The sequence below is a fragment of the Mustela nivalis genome, assembly GCF_964662115.1.
Source record: "Mustela nivalis genome assembly, chromosome: 6".
NCBI lineage: Eukaryota > Metazoa > Chordata > Mammalia > Carnivora > Mustelidae > Mustela > Mustela nivalis.
The window spans coordinates 57,634,412-57,657,163 of NC_139025.1; positions in this window are offsets into that span (position 1 = coordinate 57,634,412).

Consider the following 22,752-nt stretch of genomic DNA (forward strand, 5'->3'; position numbering starts at 1 on the left):
TGTGGAAAGAACCAAGATGCCTTTAAACAGACGAATGGATAAAGAAGATATATGGTCCATATATACAATGGAGTATTATGCCTCCATCAGAAAGGATGAATACCCAACTTTTGTATCAACATGGATGGGACTGGAAGAGATTATGCTGAGTGAAATAAATCAAGCAGAGAGAGTCAATTATCATATGGTTTCACTTACCTGTGGACCATAAGGAATAATACAGAGGACACTGGGAGATGGAAAGGAGAAGTGAGTTGGGAGAAATTGGAGGGGGAGACGAACTATAAGAGACCATGTACTCTGAGAAACAAACTGAGGGTTATGGAGGAGAGAGGGGTGGGAGGTTGGGTGAGCCTGGTGGTGGGTATTATGGAGGGCACATATTGCATGGAGCACTGGGTGTGGTGCATAAAAAATGAATTCTGGAACATTGAAAAGAAATAAAATAAAATGGGAAAAAAAATTCAGCCATTCCAAAGAATATGCAGTAGTATAATATTGTGGGTTTAATTTGCATATTACTAATAATGAATTAAACAGATTTTCATGTTTATTGTCTACTTAGATACTCTTTTGTTTTACTCCTAAAGTCTACTACCTAATCTTTTAAATGGAGATATCTAAGTTTGTTAATACTTTGCAGAAATTTTTGAAATACTGTGATAAGATTTCCCAAAATATGAAAATAACTTCTTCTACTTTGTACATTGTACTTTCACTTCTAATGGTACTTTTGACAAATATAAACTATTAATTTAAAATAGCCAAATTTGGGGTGCTTTGGTGGCTCACTCTGTTAAGCATCTGCTTTCAGCTCAGGTAATGATACTGGGGTCCTACCTCCTGCTCTCTGCTGAGCAAGGAGTCTGCTGCTTCTCCTTCTCCCTCTGCCACTACCTCCTGCTTGTGCTCTATCAAATAAATAAATAAAATCTTTAAAATAAAATAGCCAAATTTACCAAAGTTTTATGATTAATGCTTTTTTGTTTCCTTCTCAAAATATCTTTGCTTAACTTAGGGTCCTGAAGAAATTACTGTATGTTATCTCCCATAAATTTTATTGTTTTAATTTTCACATTTAAACACTCAATCCACTTGGAATTAACTTTTCTGTATGGTGTAAGGTAGGAGTAAAAACGTGCTTCTTTTCTTTTTTTTTCTTTTCAGAGTAACTACCGAGCTACACAACATCGTTTCTTCAAAGCATACTTTAAACCAAATAGTAGTTCTATGTGTGGGGGTGTCTTTCACATTGCTAAATTTTCTTCTATCTTATATTGGTCTGTCCTGGAACCAATAATAGACATTATTAATTAACTTTTTTAAGATTTTTTTTTTATTTATTTGACAGAGAGGGAGAGAGATCACAAGTAGGCAGAGAGAGGGGGAAGCAGGCTCCCTGCCGAGCAGAGAGCCCAATGCAGGGCTCAATCCCAGGACCCTGAGATCATGACCTTAGCCGAAGGCAGAGGCTTAACCCACTGAGCCACTCAGGTGCCCCTTAATTAACTTTTATAATTAGCCTTTAAGACTGGTGGTCTAGGTCTTCCAGTTCCTATTCTTATGAAATAAGGATGGCATTATTCTAAGATAGCCCTGGAGTTTCCCAACCCCTGGTGAACACACCCTGCGGAGTAACCTCCCGTTAACAGTCAGGATCTCAGAACACAATGGAATAATGGCTCCCTTGATTTGCTTACATTGTATGGAAAACAATGGGATTATCTCTCCTGTGATTACACTGCATTATGTGAGACTATAAGTAGCAAATAGGAGAAAGATTCTCCTGCCACCTTTGAAGACATAAGCTGCTATGTTACTTGAGGGCCACGTGCCTAGGACATGAGGATAACTTTAGGAAACTGAAAACCACCCTTGACTAACAGCCAGCAAGAGAACTGGGGTCTCAGCTTCACAGCTGCTGGGAAATGAATTCTGACAACAACCTGAATTGAGCTTGGAAATGGGATTCTTCCCTGGTCAGTTCTCAGAGCCTGGCTGACACCTTGACTGCAGCCTGTGAGACCCTAAGCAGAGAACCCAGATGAGTTTGTTTTCTGATCTACCAAAGCTGTGAGCTAACAAATAGATTTTAAGCTGCCAAATTTGTTGTAACTTATAAAAATAAAAAGCTGATACAAATAATTTTACCTTTTTAAACGTTTTTATTTCTACATATATTCTAAAATCATCTTGTCAATTTCCAGTTTTAAAAACCTGCTGAGGGGCACCTGGGTGGCTCAGTGGGTTAAAGCCTCTGCCTTTGGCTCAGGTCATGACCTCAGGGTCCTGGGATAGAGCCCCACATGGGGCTCTCAACTCAGTGGGGAGCCTGCTTCCTCCTCTCTCTCTGCCTGCCAAACAAATAAATAAAATCTTGAAAAAAAAAAACAAAAACCTGCTGAAAATCTGAATGGAAAGGTACTAATTTTGTAAATAAAACAGAGGAGACTTTAGTTTTTTTTTAGTTTCTCTCAATACAGTTGGTTGTTCTCTTGTTTTCCAGTTTAGAGGACCTGCACAGCTTATATTACTTATATCTAGTTATTTCATTTCCTTTAGATGCTATGGAGTTAAATATTTGTTTTATTTTCCAATTACTTGTTGAGAGCATACAGAAATACTCATTGAATTCTGAATACTTTCATTTAAAACTTTGATTAAATTAACTATTGATTTTTTTTAATAGAATCTGTATATTCTTTTGGATTTTCTGTAAAAATTATAATGTTAAATTCATTAGTTTCATTTATTCCTTTCTAATGTCTGTATCTTTTCTCTCCTAGCTTATTGCAATGGCTTATAACTCAAATATAGTATTGAATATACTTAGTCTTAGCAAACATCCTTTATATTTTCCCAGTCTTAGAATAAAATTTTTCAATATATAACCATTAAGAAAAATGGCTTCTCTAAGTGTTTTTAAATAAAATATATCAAGGTAAGAGATCCAGTCCATTCAAAATTTTCTATATTTTTAAACAGTTTTAAACATGAGCTGAATCTATCAGATGTTTCTCCTGCATCTGTTGAAATGACCATTTGAGTTCTTTTCTTTATTCTTTTAATGAGATAAGATGCAATGACTGTTTTAAATACTAAACCAAACTTACATTACTGCAATAGGTCCCACTTCATCATAAAATATTATCGTCTTGATATATTACTGGAACTTATTTGAAATTTTTCATTTAGGCTGTATGCACATAGGCATGCATGTTCAGATACAGAAAAAGACTAACTTGTAATTCTCCTTTCTGTAATATTCTTGTTACAATTTGGTATAAAAATTATGCTGACTTCTAACAAGTATTAGTGTTCTCTTTTTTTTAGTCTCAAGAAGAATGCTTGTAAAAATGGTGTTTTGGTTTTGACCTTAACTATTTAGAAAAATTCACTAATAAAATTATACAAATTCTATTTTTTTGAGGAAAGTATTTTTTGGAGTTTCAATTTCTTTAGTACATAAAAAATTTTGAATTTCAACTAGTGTTACTTTTGGGGGAGAAAAAATATATATAAGGTCATATATATGTGGTCACTGCATAATATAACATTTCCTTTTATATAGATTATTATCCTTATTACCTTTTTAATATCTGTGGGGTCTGTTAAGTCATTGCTTTTTTAGCTATTATAATAATAAATATGACATATATAAATTATATACATATTTGTATTAGTCTTACTAGTCTTATCAAAATGTTGTCAATTTATCAAACATTTCAATAAACCAACTTTCACCTTTTTTGATTTTATTTGTGCATGTTATGCTTCTTTTTCATTGACTTTTGTCCCTAGCTTTGTAATTTACTTTCTTCTATTTTCTTTAGGATTAATTTGCTGTTATTTTTCTAGCTTTTTAAGAGAGATGTTTATGTCACTAAACTCAGAATTTTATGATTTTGAATATATGCCTTTAGGCCTATAACTTTTCCTCTGAAATATGAAAGAAATAATATAGGCAAAATTAAAATTAAGAAAGGTTCAGGGAATATGGAGTTTTCTGTTTTTTCTTGAGGGTTGTGCAAGGGCAAGAAGAGTAAGAATCATTTCCAAAAGACCTGGTTGAAATCACAGTGTAAGACTCTAATATTTAATTAATAAATTATACTTAATTCTAATGTTATCTAATTGGCCCTAGAAAATATATCATCAGCTATTTTAATAAGGTTACTATTAGCAGTATTCAAAATAGATTAGGGCACAGGGGCAACGAATTACAATTTCCCATGCAGGACGTACTGCTGGTTTGTATTATTACAAAAGCCTCTCCTAGGCATAAAAACATTAAAGAGGTCATAGTTGAGAGAGATAATAGAATTTAAACTGGGAAGCAATTAATTAGATTTAAAAACAAAGTAAAAGGCAGAATCAACAACATCTTTAAACTTTTAACTTGAGTAGTACAGATGATGGAATGGGGTAGCTATGTCATCAGAGAAAAGAGGGACTTCTAAAAGGAGAGTTGTCTTGGGGCACCTCGGTGGCTCAGTGGGTTAAGCCCCTGCCTTTGGCTCAGGTCATGATCTCAGGGTCCTGGGATCGGTGGGGAGCCTGCTTCCCCCCCAACCCCCTGCCTCTGTCTGCCTCTCTGCCTACTTGTGGTCTTTGTTGAATAAATAAAAATCTTAAGAAAAAAGAAAAGTTGTCTTGAATGAGGCTAAACATGGTGGAAGTAAGGAGATAAAAGGATTAAGGACTAAAAATTATTCTTCTCCCCTCTCAGTTTGGTTTGGGATAAACTTTCTAAACATTAAGTAAGTAGGAGGGATAATAATTCTTACTAGCAATAGCTCTGCAATGAACCAAACACAAAAGATAAGAAATTGGAGGGGAAAAAAAAAAAGATAAGAAATTGGGCACTATAAAGATGTCAGATTGCAATGCAAGTACAACAACAGCTGTTAATTATATAGCGAGATCAATGAAGATAAGAGATGATAGAGAGATGAATCAGAGATTTAGACTGGAAATGTTTATCAAGAATCAAGAAAGCCAAAGAAGAAGTCAGCAGCAAGCAAAAGGGATTTGCTGAGAACAGTGTGGTAAATGGTGGGCTTTCTTTAGGTCTTTTCAAAAACTAATCTCTCAATTTGAAGGGAGTCAAACCTCTTATTTCATTATCTTTGTTTTGGAATTGTGAATTCTCTATTTCAAGTTTCAAGGATAATGGATTAATAATCTTGAAGCTACTTTGGATGTACGCTAGGAACTGTTAAACAAGTAAATATGTTAGAGAAAAAGAAAGCCAAGTTTCTGTCAGAGAAAAAAGTTACCAATAGGAGAGGTGGAAGGCTGAAATAAACTTAGCGGAGTTAGAATGAAATTAGATGTATTAATATAAATTTCTGTGTTTTTTTTAAAGCTACATGCATTCAGATAGAGAAATATAGGTATCTGTGTGTTCAGGAACTAAAATACATATATTATTTCCTCGTTCTATCTGATGAAAAGACCTAGAAGCTATCTTATAGCAACAAACAAAGTGCCCAAATCTTGATACCTTGATTTAATATGCATATATATGTCGGGGTCGCGCCCCAAGATGGCGCCGGAGCAGTACGGACAGCCTAAAAAATATCCGCCCTGGCCACACGTGACTTCGTGCTCGTCACATGAGCACCGTGTGCCGCCACTGCCTGCAAGCCCCAGATACCTCCACGTGAACAGCCCTGTGATTGGCTGTATAATCCCTGTTCACGTGAACACCCCTGTGATTGGCTGTTATGCCCTATATAAGGCAAGGGAACTTCCCCGCAGGAGAAGGAGAAGGAGGAGGAGAAAGAAGGAGAGGAGAAAGATCGACCAGGGAATAAACAAGAGCTTGTGCATTGACCTATGTGTGTGTTGCGTCATCTCTGTGGGCAGGGAGAGCGTGACGTATATACACACACAACCACTTGTATATACATATATACATACACATATATAATCATTTACACATAAAATTGCCAATTACATATGTAAACTATATATATATATATATATATATATATATATATGTAACTATTTTAAGTATCTAGAAATGCATATCCAGCATTAAGTAAATATAGCTTCAATTCTTTCTCTTAAAATCCTTATGGTCTCTTATACATAGTTATTCATTCTATCTACCTATCTATCTATCTATATAGGTATGTGTTCTATATACAATAGGTATGTGTTATATTCCTGTTTTGTCATCACACACAATAAAGTTTTCTTTCCTCCTGTCTCATATTCACATGGGGAGACAGACATTAAGTAACAGAAATAAAATATATTTTCAGTTCATGATAATTCCTGAGAACAAAATGGAAATATATTATGAGAGAGTAACCTGATTGGGCTGATAGGGAGAAAGAGTGGTCTCTTAAATAAAATGATTAGGATTGGCAAACCTCTCCTTCTTGGATACCTAGAGGAGGCATATAAGATATTCTCTAGCTGGGGGAATGGATTTAAGCCCTCTGTGAAAGAAGGCCTTGAAAAGATTTTGGAATATGGGACAGACAAAGAAACCACTATACCTAGAGAAAGGATAAATAACATCCAACACCACAGAAATAGAAACAAATATAAGAGAATATTATGATAAATTAGGTGCCACAAACTACACAATCTGGAAGAAGTGGATGAATTTTTAAAAACAAATAAACTAAAATAGGAAGGAACAGAAAACTTGAACAGACTACCAGCAAAAAAAAACTGAATCAGTATTCAAAAAACTCCCAACAAACAAAAGTCCAGGAGCAGATGGCTTCACAGGTAAACTCCACCAAACATTTAAAGAGTTAATACCTAATTCTTTTCAAACTATTCTAAAAAAATAAGGAAGAAAACTTCCAAATCTATTCTACGAGGTCAGCATTATCCTAATAACAAAACCAGATAAAGATGCCACTAAAAAAAGATTATTACAGGCCAATATTCCTGATGAACATGGATACGAAAATTCTCAAGAAAATACTAGCAAACTGAATCCAAAATGCTGAATCCAACTTGCATTAAAAAAATCACTCAACATGGGGCACCTGGGTGGCTCAGTGGGTTAGGCCTCTGCCTTCAGCTCAGGTCATGATCTCAGGGTCCTGGGATCAAGTCCCATGTTGGGCCCTCAGTGGGGAGCTCAGCGGGGAGCCTGCTTCCCCCTCTCTCTCTGCCTGCCTCTCTGCCTGCTTGTGATCTCTCTCTGTCAAATAAATAAAACCTTTAAAAAAAAAAGAAAGAAAAAAAATCACTCAACACGATCAAGTGGGATTTATTCCTGTGTTGCAAGAATGGTTCATTATTCACAAATTCAATCAACAGGATACCACAGTAACAAAAGAAAAGAACCATATGATCCTCACAATAGATGTAGAAAAAGCATCTAAGTACAACATCCACGGATGATAAAAACCTTGAATCAAGAAGGTTTACAGGGAACATACCTCAGCATAATAAAGGACATATATGAAAAACCCACAGCTAATAAAATCTTCAATGGGGAAAAACTGTGGGGTTTTCCTCTATGATCAGGAACAAAACAGGGATGTCCACTCTTGCCACTTTTACTCAAAATAGTACTAGAAGACTTAGTAACCACAATCAGACAACAAAAAGAAATAAAAGATATCCAACTCAGCAAGGAAAAAGTCAAACTTTCACTATTTGCAGATGACATGATACTATATACAAAAAACCTGAAGACTCTATCCCAAAAAAAAAAAAAAAAAAAATGACTAGAACTGATACACGAATTTAATAAAGTCACAGGATACAAACTCAACCTGCAGAAATCTGTTGGATTTCTATACACCAATAATGAAGCAAAAAGAGAAATTAAGGAATCAATCCCATTTATTGCACCAATTGCATCAAAAATAACACCAAAAATAAGATGCTTAGGAATAAAACTAACCAAAGATGTCAAAGACCTGTACTTTGAAAATCACAAAAGACTGATGAATGAAATTGAAGATGACACAAAGAAATGGAAAGACATTCCATGCTCATAGATGTGTGTGTGTGTGTGTGTGTGTGTGTGTATAAGATAAAGAACTTATAAAACTCAACACCCAAAAAATGAATAATCCAATAAAAAAATGAGGAGAGGACATGAATAGTCATTTTTCTAAAGAACACATACAGATGGCTAACATACATGAAAAGATGCTTCATATTACTTACCAATTAGTAATTATTTGATTATTTATCAAAACTACAATGAGAGAACACCTATCAGAATGGCTAAAATCAACAACACAAAAAATGGCAGGTGTTGGGGAGGATGTGGAGAAAGGGGAACCCTCTTGCACTGTTGGTGGGAATGCAAACTGGTGCAGCTACTGTGGAAAAGAGTATGGAGATGCCTCAAAAAAGTTTAAAATAGAACTACCCTATGATCCAGCAATTGCACTAGTAGGTATTTACCCAAAGAACACAAAAATACTAATTGAAAGTACACACATACCCTGATGTTTAAAGCAGCATTATCTACAATAGCCAAATCATGAAAACAGACCAAGTGTCCACCAACACATGAATAAAGAAGAGGTGATCTTATGCTGAGCAAAAGAAGTTAGAGAAGACAAATACCTTTTGATTTCACTTGTATGTGGAATTTAAGAAGCAAAGCAAACAAGCAAAGGGAAAAAAAAGAGGCCAACCAAGAAACAAGCCCTTAACTAGAGAATAAACTGATGGTTACCAAAGAAAGAGGTAGGAGGGGGGATCGGTGGAACAGGTAATAGGGATTAAAGAGGACAATTAATGATGAGCATTGGTGTGTACAGAAGTGTTGAATCACTATACTGTAGACCTGAAACTAATATAACACTGTATATTAACTATAATTTAAATAAGAAGTAAAAAAAAAAAAAAAAGAAAAAGAAAAAGAAACTACTGTGCCTGGATCTCAGGGGGTAGTGTGAATGGTGGATTATGAAACTCAGCAGTAGGTAGAAATAATTTTGTGAACATCCAAAATCTGGATTAAACTTGAAAATTTCCAGAAAAGAGGCTCAAAATAATCATATAAGAAATATTTGCAATTTACTACATGCAGCAAAGGGTGAAAATATTACTCCCATTCTCCTAAAGCTAGAATCACCTTTCCTTACAGGCAGGAATATTTGACTTTGGTGAATTAAATTCCAGGTATCAAAACTGAGCAGAAGTATATAATTTTTTTCAATTTGAATACTTAGCAATTAATTCGTCGCCCCCTCCCCAAACTGAGCCTGGAGCTCTTTATTTCCACAAAACTTTTTTTAAACACAAATACATTTAGGAAGGTGGAAGTACCTAAAGAACATAAATATCCTCTTGCTGTAGATAATGGATACTACTGCCAACAATGTAATTTATTGATGTGTTAGACACTGATTTTCCTTTAAGAGAATGGGAATTCCTGAAATGAGTATTTCAAAAAGTCTCTCAATTATACTCTACTTTTATGAGAGCTACCAGTATGACCTTAACTCTCTAAAGGATTATTCTTAGTAACACCTTCATTGAACATGGTTCTCTAAGAATAGTAGATATTAGTTAACAAATGAATATATTCAGTAACTTTGCTGCCATTTGTACTTTTCTTCATGAGCTGATTTTAGAAAGGCTATGATAAACGGTTATCTGTTTCTATTCCTCATTAGGTTATCTTTGAATTTACTATCTCTTGGTCTCAAGGATGATTGCAGAAATAGGACCATAAAATGGCAGCTTATCATTACACCTGGAAGCAGGAGGAGTACAGTATTTATAATCTCATTATCTCAATGGATAGTTGTAGCTGTGCATATGCTCTCATTATCTCTACTGGGGACTGTAATGATATATATAGTCTCATTTTCTGTGCTGTGGAATTGGAGAGATACATTTAAAATTGAGTGGTCTGCACTGTAAGTAATATGAGGTGGGTGGATAACTGCTTGAGAGTGCATCTAGCTTTTTTTTATTATTATTACAGTTTCTGTTTTTCACTTATATTTGATATTTACTCCTAAAATTTTTACGATTAGAAAATTCTGGTAATAGTAGAGAAATAAGAATGAAATGAAAAATACTGAAGAAAATGTAAGAAAAGGTAGAAAAACTATCAACATCATAGATGATACCCTCTCCTCTCCTCAACACCCCCAACCCACAAGATTGTCATTTAAGTAAAACACAAATGAGAAATAACATAATAACAAGTTCATATGACAAAAAAATAATACTGTAGTTTTGAACTTTCCTGTTCTCAGTTCAATCCCATAGCTATCAGTTTTCTTACATAAGGCAGTATGGAAAATACCCTCTGCTTAAAATAATTCAAAATACAAGTTTGATTATAAGCAGTCTCATAAACATAATGTTTCACAATCTCATAGCAGTTTCAAGGTGGTAACTAAAGCTCAAAGAACAAAATAAAAACCCACAGTTTACAAAGCTTATAAATTATGTTGCCAAATAAACTGCTCCAAAATAAAGCCAAAGACAAGGATAAAATTTTAGCCCTCAAAGGCTAAATGGGATATATATTTTCAAGTAGCCTGCTAATGTGATTTACAAAAAATCTCCTAAACTCAATTTTTCCCACTTTTTACTAAGGAAATTAATAAATATTTAAATTCATGACTTTAAATAAAGAAGTACATAGGCAAATGGAGACAATTCCAGTATTACTGTTAGGTCCCAAATAACTAGCTTGGAAATAAGTAAATCATTCCTCTTTTAAATATTTTTATTAAATTCTGGAACTCTCACCTGCTTGTATTAACAGGACATCCAATTTATGTTAATTACTTCATAATATATAATATCCCAACACATGAAGAAAACAGAGGGGTTTGTTTTGTTTTTAAATACTTTCATCATGTCAAAATATAGGGGAGTTTTTCCTTATTTATATTTAAATATAAAATTTATTTTCTTTGTATTGCCTTGAGAAACAGTGCTTCAATGTACATTTTGTACATACCTATAGGTTTTGAAGTTTCTCTAAGATAAACATGCCTTTTTGCACTAAAAGTTGTGTCTAAGATGACATTGTCTGGGCTTAGTGTGCATTCATCTACAATGTCATTAGATATTTTGCCAAATTTTCTCCTCAGATTTGTTGTGTCAATTTACCCTCCCACAGTTCACAAGATTCCGTGTTTCCTCATATTGTCACCAACAGTTAAAGATGTTGCTGCTTTAAAAGGTATGACTGAGACCAATATATCATTGTTGAATTTGCATTCTGGTTATCAGCACTAAAGTGGAGTAGTCTCCTAAGTATTAGCTTTTTGAATTTATTTCTCTGTACATAGTTATTATGTTACTTGCTACTTTTTTATTGGTTCTTTTTTACTTATTTGTGAGAGCTCCCTTGTATTCTGTATATTAATCCTTTGCACACTTTGAAGTTATATTATGCCTTGCATAGATTTTGATGAAAAGTCCGCTGTCAGTCTTATCTTTGTTCCCAAGTATATGTTCTTTTTGTTCTGGCTAGTTTTAAAGTTTTCTCTTTATCACTGCATCTCAGCTACTTGTTTACTTCCTGGCACTTCACAAATAATGGTAAAACTGTAGGTCTTTCATACCTATCCATCAATTAAAGACATTCACTTCTCTCCATAATTTGCTTTGTCACAGCTAGTTAGTTTTTGTCATGACTCATAGTTCTTCTGCACATACTGGAAAGATCAAAGGAAGTATCTGCTTTGTTAATGACATTTTCTTGTATTAAAATATATTTGCATTCCCGGGATATAGTAAAGTAGGATAACAATGGTACATATGTTATATATTACTGAATTCAGTTTTATAACATATCTTTTATGATTTTTTAATTTGTATTAAAAGGAGACTTTTATCAGTTTTCCTCCACTTTGTCTTCCTTAATTCCTCTATTATGATTATATGAACATAATATGAGATAATTCACCTTTTCTTTTCTCGAATACTATGTATTAGATTGCTTTTATAGAATAAGAGAAAAAAAACATCTGTAGCTTATGGAATTTTAGTACAGATTTCAAGAATTTAATGGCTATAATTTTATTTTTCCCTCTGAAGTTACCTATTTAATCTACTTTTTCCAAGTATCTTCCAATGAAAATTTTAATAATATTTTCAATCCCTTTTATAGATATCTTTTATTTCAATTATTTTTTTCTTGGTGTGACTCAACAAAAAAAAAATTTACTATTTAACTAAACTCTTCATAGGACCAGCTTCAAAAATCCTAGTAACATATTTATTTTCTATATCATTAAGTATATTCTTATATTTGCTACATTTCCACATTGTTTCTTTTTTTAATTGATTACATATAGGGATACTTAGATTATTAAATTATAATTTTTCTTTTTAATGTATGTGAAAAAATTTTAGTTTTAAATATTGCTTTATTACATCATAGATTACTAAATATATAATGTTTTCTTTATTCTTTATTTTTATATTTTATTTACTTATTTAAGAGACAGAAAGAGAAGGAGAGCATATGCATGAACAGGGGGAGGGTCAGAGAGAGAGGAAGAAGCAGGGTCTCCACTGAGCAGGGAGCCCAATGCAGGCCTTGATCCCAGGACTCTGGGATCATGACTTGAGCCAAAGGCAGCTGTTTAACTGACTGAGCCACCCAGGCTCCCATCAGGATGGATTTTATGACAACACGACTAGAACAGATCAACTTCTGTAGTAGCACAGCCTCTCCCCATTACAGAGCCTGAAAATTCTAGATGTTCTTCAAATAATCCTAAAATTTGTGGAACCACAAAAGACCCTGCAACCTTAAAAAAGAAAAACAGACCTAGAAGCATAATTCTGGACTTCAAGTTATAGTCCAGAGCTGTAGTAATCAAAACAGTATGGTATTGGTACAAAAATAGACACACAGATCAATGGAGCATAAAAAAAACCCAGAAATGAGCCCAAAATTATATGGCCAATTAATCTTTAACCAATCGGGAAAAAAAAACATCCAATGGGAAAAAGTCTCCTCAACAAACTGTATTGGGAAAACTGGACAGCAACATGCTGCAAAAGAATGAAAATGGACCATTTTCTTAACCATACACAAAAATAAATTCAGAATGGACTAAGGACATAAATGTGAGACTTGAAACCATAAAAATCCTAGACAGAAAAGAGGTAGTAACTTCTTCAACTTTGGCCGTACCAACCCCTTTCTCCTGGGGAGAAAGGGAAGCAAAGGCAAAAATAAATTATTGGGACTTCATCAAAATAAAAATCTTACACACAGCAAAGGAAACAATTGATAAAATTGTGGTGTATGGGTGGCTCAGTCAGTTAGGCATCTGCCTTCAGGTGAAGTTATGATCCCAGGGTCCCATGATCCCTGCTCAGAGCAGAAGCTCACTTTTCCCTCTGCCTCTCTCACTGCCCCTCCCCCCTCTGCTCATGCATGTGCTCCTGTTTCTCTCTCTCTCTGTCTCTCTCAAATAAATAAAATCTTAAATGGGAAAAAAAAAAAAAAAACCCTAAAAGGCAACCTAAGGAATGGGAGAAGATATTTGCAAATGACATATCTCATAAAGGGTCAGTATCCAAAATATATATATAAGTTATATAACTTAATACCCAAAAAGCAAATAATCCAATTTAAAAATGGGCAGAGGACATGAAAAGAGATTTTTCTACAGAAGACCTACAGATGGCCAACAGACGCATGAAAAGATGCCCAACATTACACATCATCAGGGAAATGCAAATCAAAAGTACAATGAGATATCACCTCTCATGTGTCAGAATGGCTAAAATCAACAGCACACACACACACAAAACAGGTGCTGGTGAGGATACAGAGAAAGGGGAACCCTCTTACACTGTTTTTGGGAAAGCAAACTGGAACAGTCCCTCTGGAAAATAGTATGGAATTTCCTCAGAAAGTTAAAAATAGAGCTACCCTATGATCCACCAATTGCATACTAGGTATTTACCCAAAGGATACAAAAAGACAGACTTGAAGGGATACATGCATCCTGATGTTCACAGCAGCATTATCTACAATATACAAACTATGCAAAAAGCCCAATTTCTGAATAACTAATGAATGGATGAAGAAGAGATGGTATTAAAAAAAAGAGAGGAAGAGAGAGATGGTATATGTATATACAATATACTATTACTCAGCATAAAAGAGAATGAAATTTTGACATTTGCAGTGACATGGATAGAACCAGTGTTACGTTGACCAAAATAAGTCAGTCAGTAAAAACAAATACCTTATGATTTCACTCATAGAATTTAAGAAAAAAAGCAAATGAGCAAAAGGAAGAGAGTGAGAGGGAGAGAGAAAGAGAGGCAAACGAAGAAAGAGACTCTCAAATTATAGAGAGCAAATTGATGATTACCAGAGGGGAGGTGGGTGGGAGGGACAGGTCAAATAGGTGATGGGGATTAAGGAGTACACTTGATGTGATGAGTACCAGGTGATGTATGAAAGTGTTGAAGTACTATATTGTACACCTGCAACTAGTATTACACTGTATGTTAACTAACTGGAATTTAAATAAAAACTTAAAAAAAAAAGAAAATTCTAGATGTTCTTACCACATTTACAACTCGGAGCAGACAATATGACATAAGAGAAAGTCTATTTGAGGACTATTTCTAAAAATAGACTGTTTTCAGATACAGTTTTATGATCACAGAGAAACTGAATGAAAGGTGCAGAGAATTCTCATATACACCCTTTGTTCCTCCTAGCTCCTCACAGCTTCCTCATTATCAACTCTCACCAGAGTGGGATGTGTTAGTCATGCATAGTCCATGGTTTACATTAGGTTCACTCCGGTGTTGTGTATGCCATGGTTCAGACAAATGTATAATGGCAAGTATGCGCCACTGTAGTATCACACAAGTTTCATTGCCCTAAAAATTCTATTCATCCCTCTCTCCAACCCCCGAACTCCTGGCAACCACATCTTTTTACTATCTCTATAATTTTGCCTTTTCCAAAATGTCATATAGTTGGAATCATACATATATAGCCTTTTCAGACTGGCTTTTTAACATAGTAATACACATTTAAGGTTCTTGCATTCCTTTCCAAGGCTTGGAATTTCTTTTTTCTTTTCTTTTTTTTTAGTTTATCTGATAGACAGAGATCACAAGCAGACAGAGAGGTGGGGAAGCGGGCTCCCTGTTGAGCAGAGAGCCCGATGCAGGGCTCAATCCCAGGACCCTGGGATCACGACCTGAGCTGAAGGCAGAGGCTTTAATCCACTGAGCCACTCAGGCGCCCCTTGGCATTTCTTATTAATGCTGAATAATATTCCATTGTCTGGGTGTACCAGTTTACTTTTCTACTCACCCACTGAAGGGTATCTCACTTGGTTGCTTCCAATATTTCAGCAAATGTTGATAAAACTACTATAAACATCCCTGTGTAGGTTTCTTCAAGGATGTAAATTTTCAAATTCTTGGGGTAAACGCCACGGACCATTATTGATGGATTATATGGTAAAAGTATGTTTAATTTTATAAGAAACTGCTGAACTATCTTCCTAAATGGCTGTGTCATTTTGTATTCCCATCAGCAATGAGTAAGAGTTTCTTTTGCTCCACATCCTTGCTGGCATTTGGTGTTGTCAGTGTTCCAGATTTTGGTCATTCCAGTAAGTATCTCATTGCTTTAATTTGTATTTCCCTTATGACATATGATGTGGAACATCTTTTCACATGCTTATTTGGTATCTTTATGTCTTCTTTGATGAAATGTCTATTAGGGTCCTTGACTCATTTTTTTAATCAGGTTGTTAATTTTCTTATTATTGAGTTTCAAAGATTCTTGTATATTCTAGATAACTCTTTTATCTGTATTTTATGTTTTTTGCAAATATTTTCTTCCCATCTGTGGTTTGTCTCCTCATTTTTTGACTTAGTCTTTCACAGAGCAGAAATTTTTCATTTTAGTAAAGTCCAGCCCACCAATTATTTTTTTCACGGATCATGACTTTGATGTTTTTTTCTAAGAAGTCACCACCCTCCCCAAACTCATCTAGGTTTTCTTTTATTTTGTTCATCTAGGTTTTCTTCTATGTTTTCTTACGGGAGTTTTATATTTTTGCATTTTACAGTTAAGTCTATAATCCATCTCAAGTTAATTTTTAAGAAGGGTGTAAGGTCTATATTTAGATTGTTTTTTCTTTTACACATGATGTCCAGTTGTTCTAACACCATTTGTTGAAAGACTATCTCTTCCCTGTTGTACTGCCTTTGCTCCTCTGCCAAAGATCAACAGACTATATTTATGTGGGTCTATTTCTGGGCTCCTTATTCTGTCACACTGATCTCTTTGAGCTATTCATATATTCTTTTTTTTTTTTTTGTATCTTCTTTTATCAATATCACACTGTCTTGATTACTGTACTTTATAAGTACTTTATAAGTACAGATTTTCTTCTTCTTCAATATTGTGTTTGCCATTCTGGGTCTTTTGCCTCTTCATTTAACCTTCAGAATCAGTTTTCCAATATCTGCAAATTAACTTGCTGGAAGTGCCATTGGGATTGTATTGAAATATAGGGCAAGTAGTGGAAAACGGGCATGCTGACAGTATTGAGTATTCTTATTCATGAACATTGAATATCTCTCCATTCACTTAGTTCTTCATTGATTTCGCTCACCAGTTTTGTAGTCTTCCTCACACAGATCTTACATATCTTATGTTCAATTTACACCTAAATGTTCAATTTCAGAGGTTGCTAAGTTAAGTGGTACTATGTTTTTAATTTCAAGTTCCACTTATTCACTGTCAGTATAAAATAAAATGACTTCTGTATATTAACCTTATGAGTAGCAATTTTGCTATAATCACTTCTTAGTTCCAGGAGATTTTTAGTGATTCTTTTAAAATTTTTTACAAAGAATTATGTATAAATTATGCAGGTAAGGAAAAATTACACCAATTCCATTATGTATATGTCTTTTGTAGTTCTCCCACCGTTCTTGGATATTGTGTTCTATTTTTTTAAGTATTTTTCCTGTCTGCTTTTCAGCTTTGCAGACTTCTACTGAGATAATGTCAAACTCAGAAATATTTTCCTCAATCATGTCAAAGGCATCTGATGAAAATCAAATAAGCAAATCTGTGAAAAAAATTCAATGTTTTGGTTCTTAGAATTTCCAGTTTCCTGCTTACATTGGCCACCTATTCTTGCTTGTGGTCTCCTTTATCATTAGAGCCCTTAGCATCTTAATCATAGTTGTTTCAAATTCCTGGCCTGATAATGCCAATATCCCTGTCATGTTGGATTCTAATGACTGTTCTGTTCCTTCAAACTGTATTTTTCCCCTCGCTTTTAGTATATCTTGTGCTTTTTTCTCTTGATAGCTAGATATGATGTGCTGGATAAAAGGTACTGGGTACTACTGTAAATAGGTGTTAGTAATGTAGTGGTAAGGTGTGAGGAAAGGAACTATTCCATAGTCCTATGATTAGAGTACTCTATCATGATATGAGCCTATGCCTCTGGACTATGAACTTCACATGTGCTTTCTGGTTATCTCCCTCCTTAGGTGTGAAAGGATGGCTAGAATGGGCTTGAAGGCCAGAGTTAGATGGAGTTTCTTCTCTGATATTCACTGTGAGAATCTTGCAGGGTTTAAGAGGCAAAAATCACAAAGAGTGCAGTTCCCCTGTTTGTTGGGTCATCTTGAAGTTTGTATCTCCCACTCTTTCATAGTTAGCCAGAAGAAATTCAACTATAGTTCAAGTTTCCCTATTCTGGCACTTGTTGCTGTGTGAGTTTTAGCTAGAGAGTTTCTGCTTCAAAAAGTTGTGATTCTTTGTATTAGCCTATCCGTCTCTCCAATTTGGAAAGCAGCAATTTGTCCTGTAACCTCATTTCCCTTATAGACCTAAGAAGACTTGCTGATATTTTATTCTGTTCAGCTATTGTTGTTAGAATGGGCTGGTGATTTCCAAATATCCAGAAACTGGAAGTCTGCTTGACGTTTTTAAGAAATAAATTTCTCTGAATAAGAAGGGAAAGGCGTATAAGAAAGCTTGTCTTGGGGCGCCTGGGTGGCTCAGTGGTTAAGCCGCTGCCTTCGGCTCAGGTCATGATCTCAGGGTCCTGGGATCGAGTCCCGCATTGGGCTCTCTGCTCAGCAGGGAGCCTGCTTCCCTCTCTCTCTCTCTCTCTGCCTGCCTCTCTGCCTACTTGTGATTTCTCTCTGTCAAATAAATAAATAAAATCTTTAAAAAAAAAAAAAAAAAGAAAGCTTGTCTTTATCACCTGCTCATCAAAATCCTCTTCCTGTTTTATGGAAGGCTTTGCTGGCATACTAAGAATAGCATATCAGAACAATTAAAGGAATTTTGAACCCAAATTTACAATCTTGATCTCTGTGCTATCTGGGACTATCTATCTCTGGAATTGCTATGTAAGATTAAAAATAAGTCCCTATTGTCCAAGTCACTTTGGTCAGTTTTTCTGTTGTTTTGCAACTAGTATTAACTGACAGACTTAAAAAAAAGAGAACCAGTGTTAAAATAGAAAATTTATGGTATTACAGACTCATTTCAAATTGTTAAAGCATTCAGCTTTCTATGTTCTGCTTCCTCTCTTTTACCCAACCTATGATGACATTTAGAAGGCCAAAGGAAATATTACTATGCTCTTGAGGTCTCTGAAAAGGACAGTGTCAGATCTCCACTGTCTTCTGGTTTTCTTAGGTCCCTGCTGGTAACTGGTTGGCAAAGATCAGTTTCTGCTGAGTATCTTCTTGACCCTGGCAGCATGAGCATTTATTCTCCACCTACTCACTATTCACTTTTTTGCTGTTTGAGAATAGTTTGCTCTCCTCTAAATTAGCTCCACGGGTCCCCTATCTGTTGACTTTGCCCCACCTCAATGCTGGTGCATCACAGCCTCTGAAATTTGTCTGTGACTTTATTCAAACTCTACCAACTGATTCCCCTGTGCTGTTGATTACAGAATTACATCTTTGCTACACTGCACATGAGGGAACTACATCATATTTTTTATGTCTGGCTAGAACAACAAAGTTGAGGCATAACCCAAAGAAGCTAAAAGAAGGCATTCGTGGTGGCTAAACACTCTACAGCACAGGTAATGGGTGAACATACCCCACCTCCTCATAGTTCAGTCAGATTTCAAAGTCCAAAACAGACTGCTGGGGAATAAAAAGCCCCCTATTATCTTTGACTTTTCCCGCTAATTCTTTTAAATACTCTCTCCTTCAGTAACTTCAGTCCTGATAAAGGAGAGACAGGAATATTTATCTCAACACCTGAAACTTTCCCTCCATGCTGTTCTTCTTAAAATTTATCAGGGACCAAAAGATTAGATTTTCTACTTAATTTTTTTTCCCTCAGACTTCCTTAACATCTTATCTTCCAGTGTTATGATGCTAGAATAACACCAAAAAGCATGATGTATGGGGAGAAAAGTAAAAAGGTTTAGCAACTTAACATTGTCAGAATTATTCCTTTCACCCAAGCCACTTAAACTGATAAAGGCTAAGTCAATTAGAGATGGGATTTATTGCAAAAGTAGTGGATAGCTTAAAAATCTAAAGGGAATGCTTTAGGTCAGAAGGAAACCAAGGGTAATTCAGTAGGTAGTGAGAACCAATGTGAGTCTCTCCAAGGTACCAAAAATTAGTATAGATGAGTAAGTTCCAATCTTGCTCAGCCTTTTTACATTCATTTTGCTCAAAGTTCAAATTCCTAGGGAAGAAAGTCAGCCTGGCCCAGCTTGAGTTTTGTTCCCTCAGCTGAGACAAGGTTTGGACCAACTCTCTCACTAGATCAAATCAAAGGATAATTTCCCACACAGAAAGTCAGAGTGCTGTTTTCAGAAAGCTAAGCAGATGCTGGGCAGCAAAACAACAGATGTGTTTTATATGAGAAGAGTTTGGACAAGGGAGATTTCTTAATCTCTTTCTTCCTTTGAAAAATGCCCATACTTAATAATCCTTAACATAATGTTGCTGTCATTACCTCTAGGGCAGAAGTTACTGTTCCACACCAGTGAGCAAATAGAAATAAGGACTGTTTCACCACTAAAACATTTTATTTTTTTAATCATTTCAGTGTATGCTAAAAGGACTCAGAGACATTAGGGTCCAAAAAAATGGTATAATTAGCAAACATACATAGGATGTGGATTTAGCTGTGGGAGCAGCTCACCATCATTTAAAAAATAAACACATATTAGTTATTTACCCTCTGGGTAAATAAGAGAGAGCTTCCAGTCTCAGTTACATAACTTATAGAGAATTATAGTAATAGAGTTTAATGAGTTTGGGTCTGTAACTTGACAGTCCTTGGCTTAGTTTCCCCAATATGTAAAATTGGAACAATAATATAGTTTCTCTAAACTATCTTGTAGGAATCAGGGAAAAGCAAATAAAATAACAGAAATAAAATATTTTAGAGTTCAACTATATTCCTTACCATAAATATTAAAAGATTGCATTAAATTAATGCTAGATATATGAAAACTTTCAGCAGAAAATAATACTCTGCACATGGCTTATGTAAATTATAATTATAAAATGAGTTCTCCACAATTTTCAAATCAATATTTTATTCAAAACTCTCTCATGGCTAACATCAACATATTCAATGGAATCACTAAACGCCACCTCTTCCCCAGAAAAGTCAACATCTAGTAAATAAACTTCAACAAAGTATTTTTTCCTTTTTTTTTTTTTTTTAAGACATTCATTTTAGAGAGACAGAGCATGCATGCATGCAAGTGGGGGTAGGGGCAGAAGGAGAAAATCTTCAAGCCCACTCCCTGCTGAACACAGAGCTTGACATGGGGGCCTGATCTCTTGACGCATGAGATTATGTCATGAGCAGAAACCAAGGGTCACATGTTCAACCAGCTGAGCTATCCAGATGCCCCTTTCCTTATCCTTCTGAAAGGAAAATAACTGCCAGAGATATAAAAATATAAAATATGCCAAAGATATGTATCAACATAACAAGATTATAAAAATTAATCTTATCCCTCTATGCAATGCAGTTTTTGTCAAATTTTATAATCAGGAGTAAAATAAGCTTTGATATTTTGCTCCGATCAATTTTTGAAAAAAATGTATTTTACATTATGTTTCTTTGTTGTTGTTTAAAGGTTAACTATATCATTTGTTTCCCAAATTTAGCTTCAATCTTCCCATCTGAATTCATAAAGATTATAAAAGGATTTTCTCCTTTCTCACACAACTGTTTGGCAGAAGAGATTCCTACAATATTATGAACAGAGTCCTTAAATTACATTCCAAGGCAAAACATATCTCTCTAGGGTATGTGATATTTAAGGACCTCAGAAATTTACAGTTTTAAGAAGTTCCACCTTGGAGTATCCATTTTTCAGTCTGTCCCAAGTGCCAATATATAAGACACAGGCAATTTATAATGCAGTAAACAGACACTCAGATTGGTCTTTTTTGCTGAGCAGTTTAAACAAGGCCACTAAAACAATGACACACTGAAAATAACCTCTTTCATCTTGTGTATAAGCAATCGATATTAAGACACTAGAATGACTATAACACCAAGATAAGTAGTTTGAAATATCCTGTTCTAGAAAAAACAGCATGGAAAATAATATAAAATATGGAAAAGGTAATATAGAAATATGAAACATGAAATATGAAAATGCATACATTCCTGTATTAGAGAAAATGCAAATTAATGCATAAAATGATGATTGTGCTTAGGTCACATGACAAAAAAATCACTTGAGCAAGTAAATATTGAACAGACCATCTAGTTACTTTGGTCAAAATCAACCTCTTTTTTCATTGATTTATCATTAAAAAAGGATTTGGGAATATTTACTGCTTAAAATAAAATAAATATGAGACCTACTTCATTAAATATATGATATAAATCTCACTTCAATTAAGATGCATAAAATATATTGTTGACTATTTAAATTATCTTCTAAGAACAGCATGATTTATATTTGGGTCTGCAATACAACAAAATTAGTAAAAAGGAAAAGGTCAGAACTTGAAACATAATTATTTCTCAAAATAATAATATTCAGGACTTTTTTCTACATGAATATAATAATGGTATTATATATTTATGGGTGTGATTTGAAAAGGTAAATAGATAAGTGATATATAGAGTCATATTCCTAAACCGAGATTTTATCTGGAATTTGCAAAAGCTGGTACAATTTGCAAAAATAGTTCATTCTCAAAAAATAAAGAAGCTAAAATCCAAGCAGCAAAAGTATCAAGCAGCAAAAGTAGCAAACACCTTAGCAGAGGTGTTTGTAAAGTTTTGGAAATAGCCATTTTTATTAAACTAAATATAACTCTAAGCAATTTCCAATTTATGATCAATAACATGTAATAATAAAAGTCATACCAGCAGCTCTAATTTATTGAATATCTTTGCTAAACTTTGTGTTAGTCACTATTAACATGAATACATTCTCTCATTTAAAAGTTACAATATGGGGTGCCTGGGTGGCTCAGTCATTAAGTGTCTGCCTTCAGCTCAGGTCGACCCTGGGGTCCTGGGATCAAGCCCCACATTAGCTCCCTGCTTGGCAGGAAGCCTGCTTCTCCCTCTCCCACCAACCCTGCTTGTGTTCCTTCTCTCGCTGTGTTTGTGTTCCTTCTCTCGCTGTGTCTCTCTCTGTCAAATAAATAAAACTAAAATCTTTAAAAAAAATTTTTTAAATTTTAAAAAGTTACAATATATTGGATAATTGAACATAATAAAAAATTTTAATAAAATTAAAACTTTAAAAAAATAAAAAATAAAAGTCACAATATAGTAATTCAAAT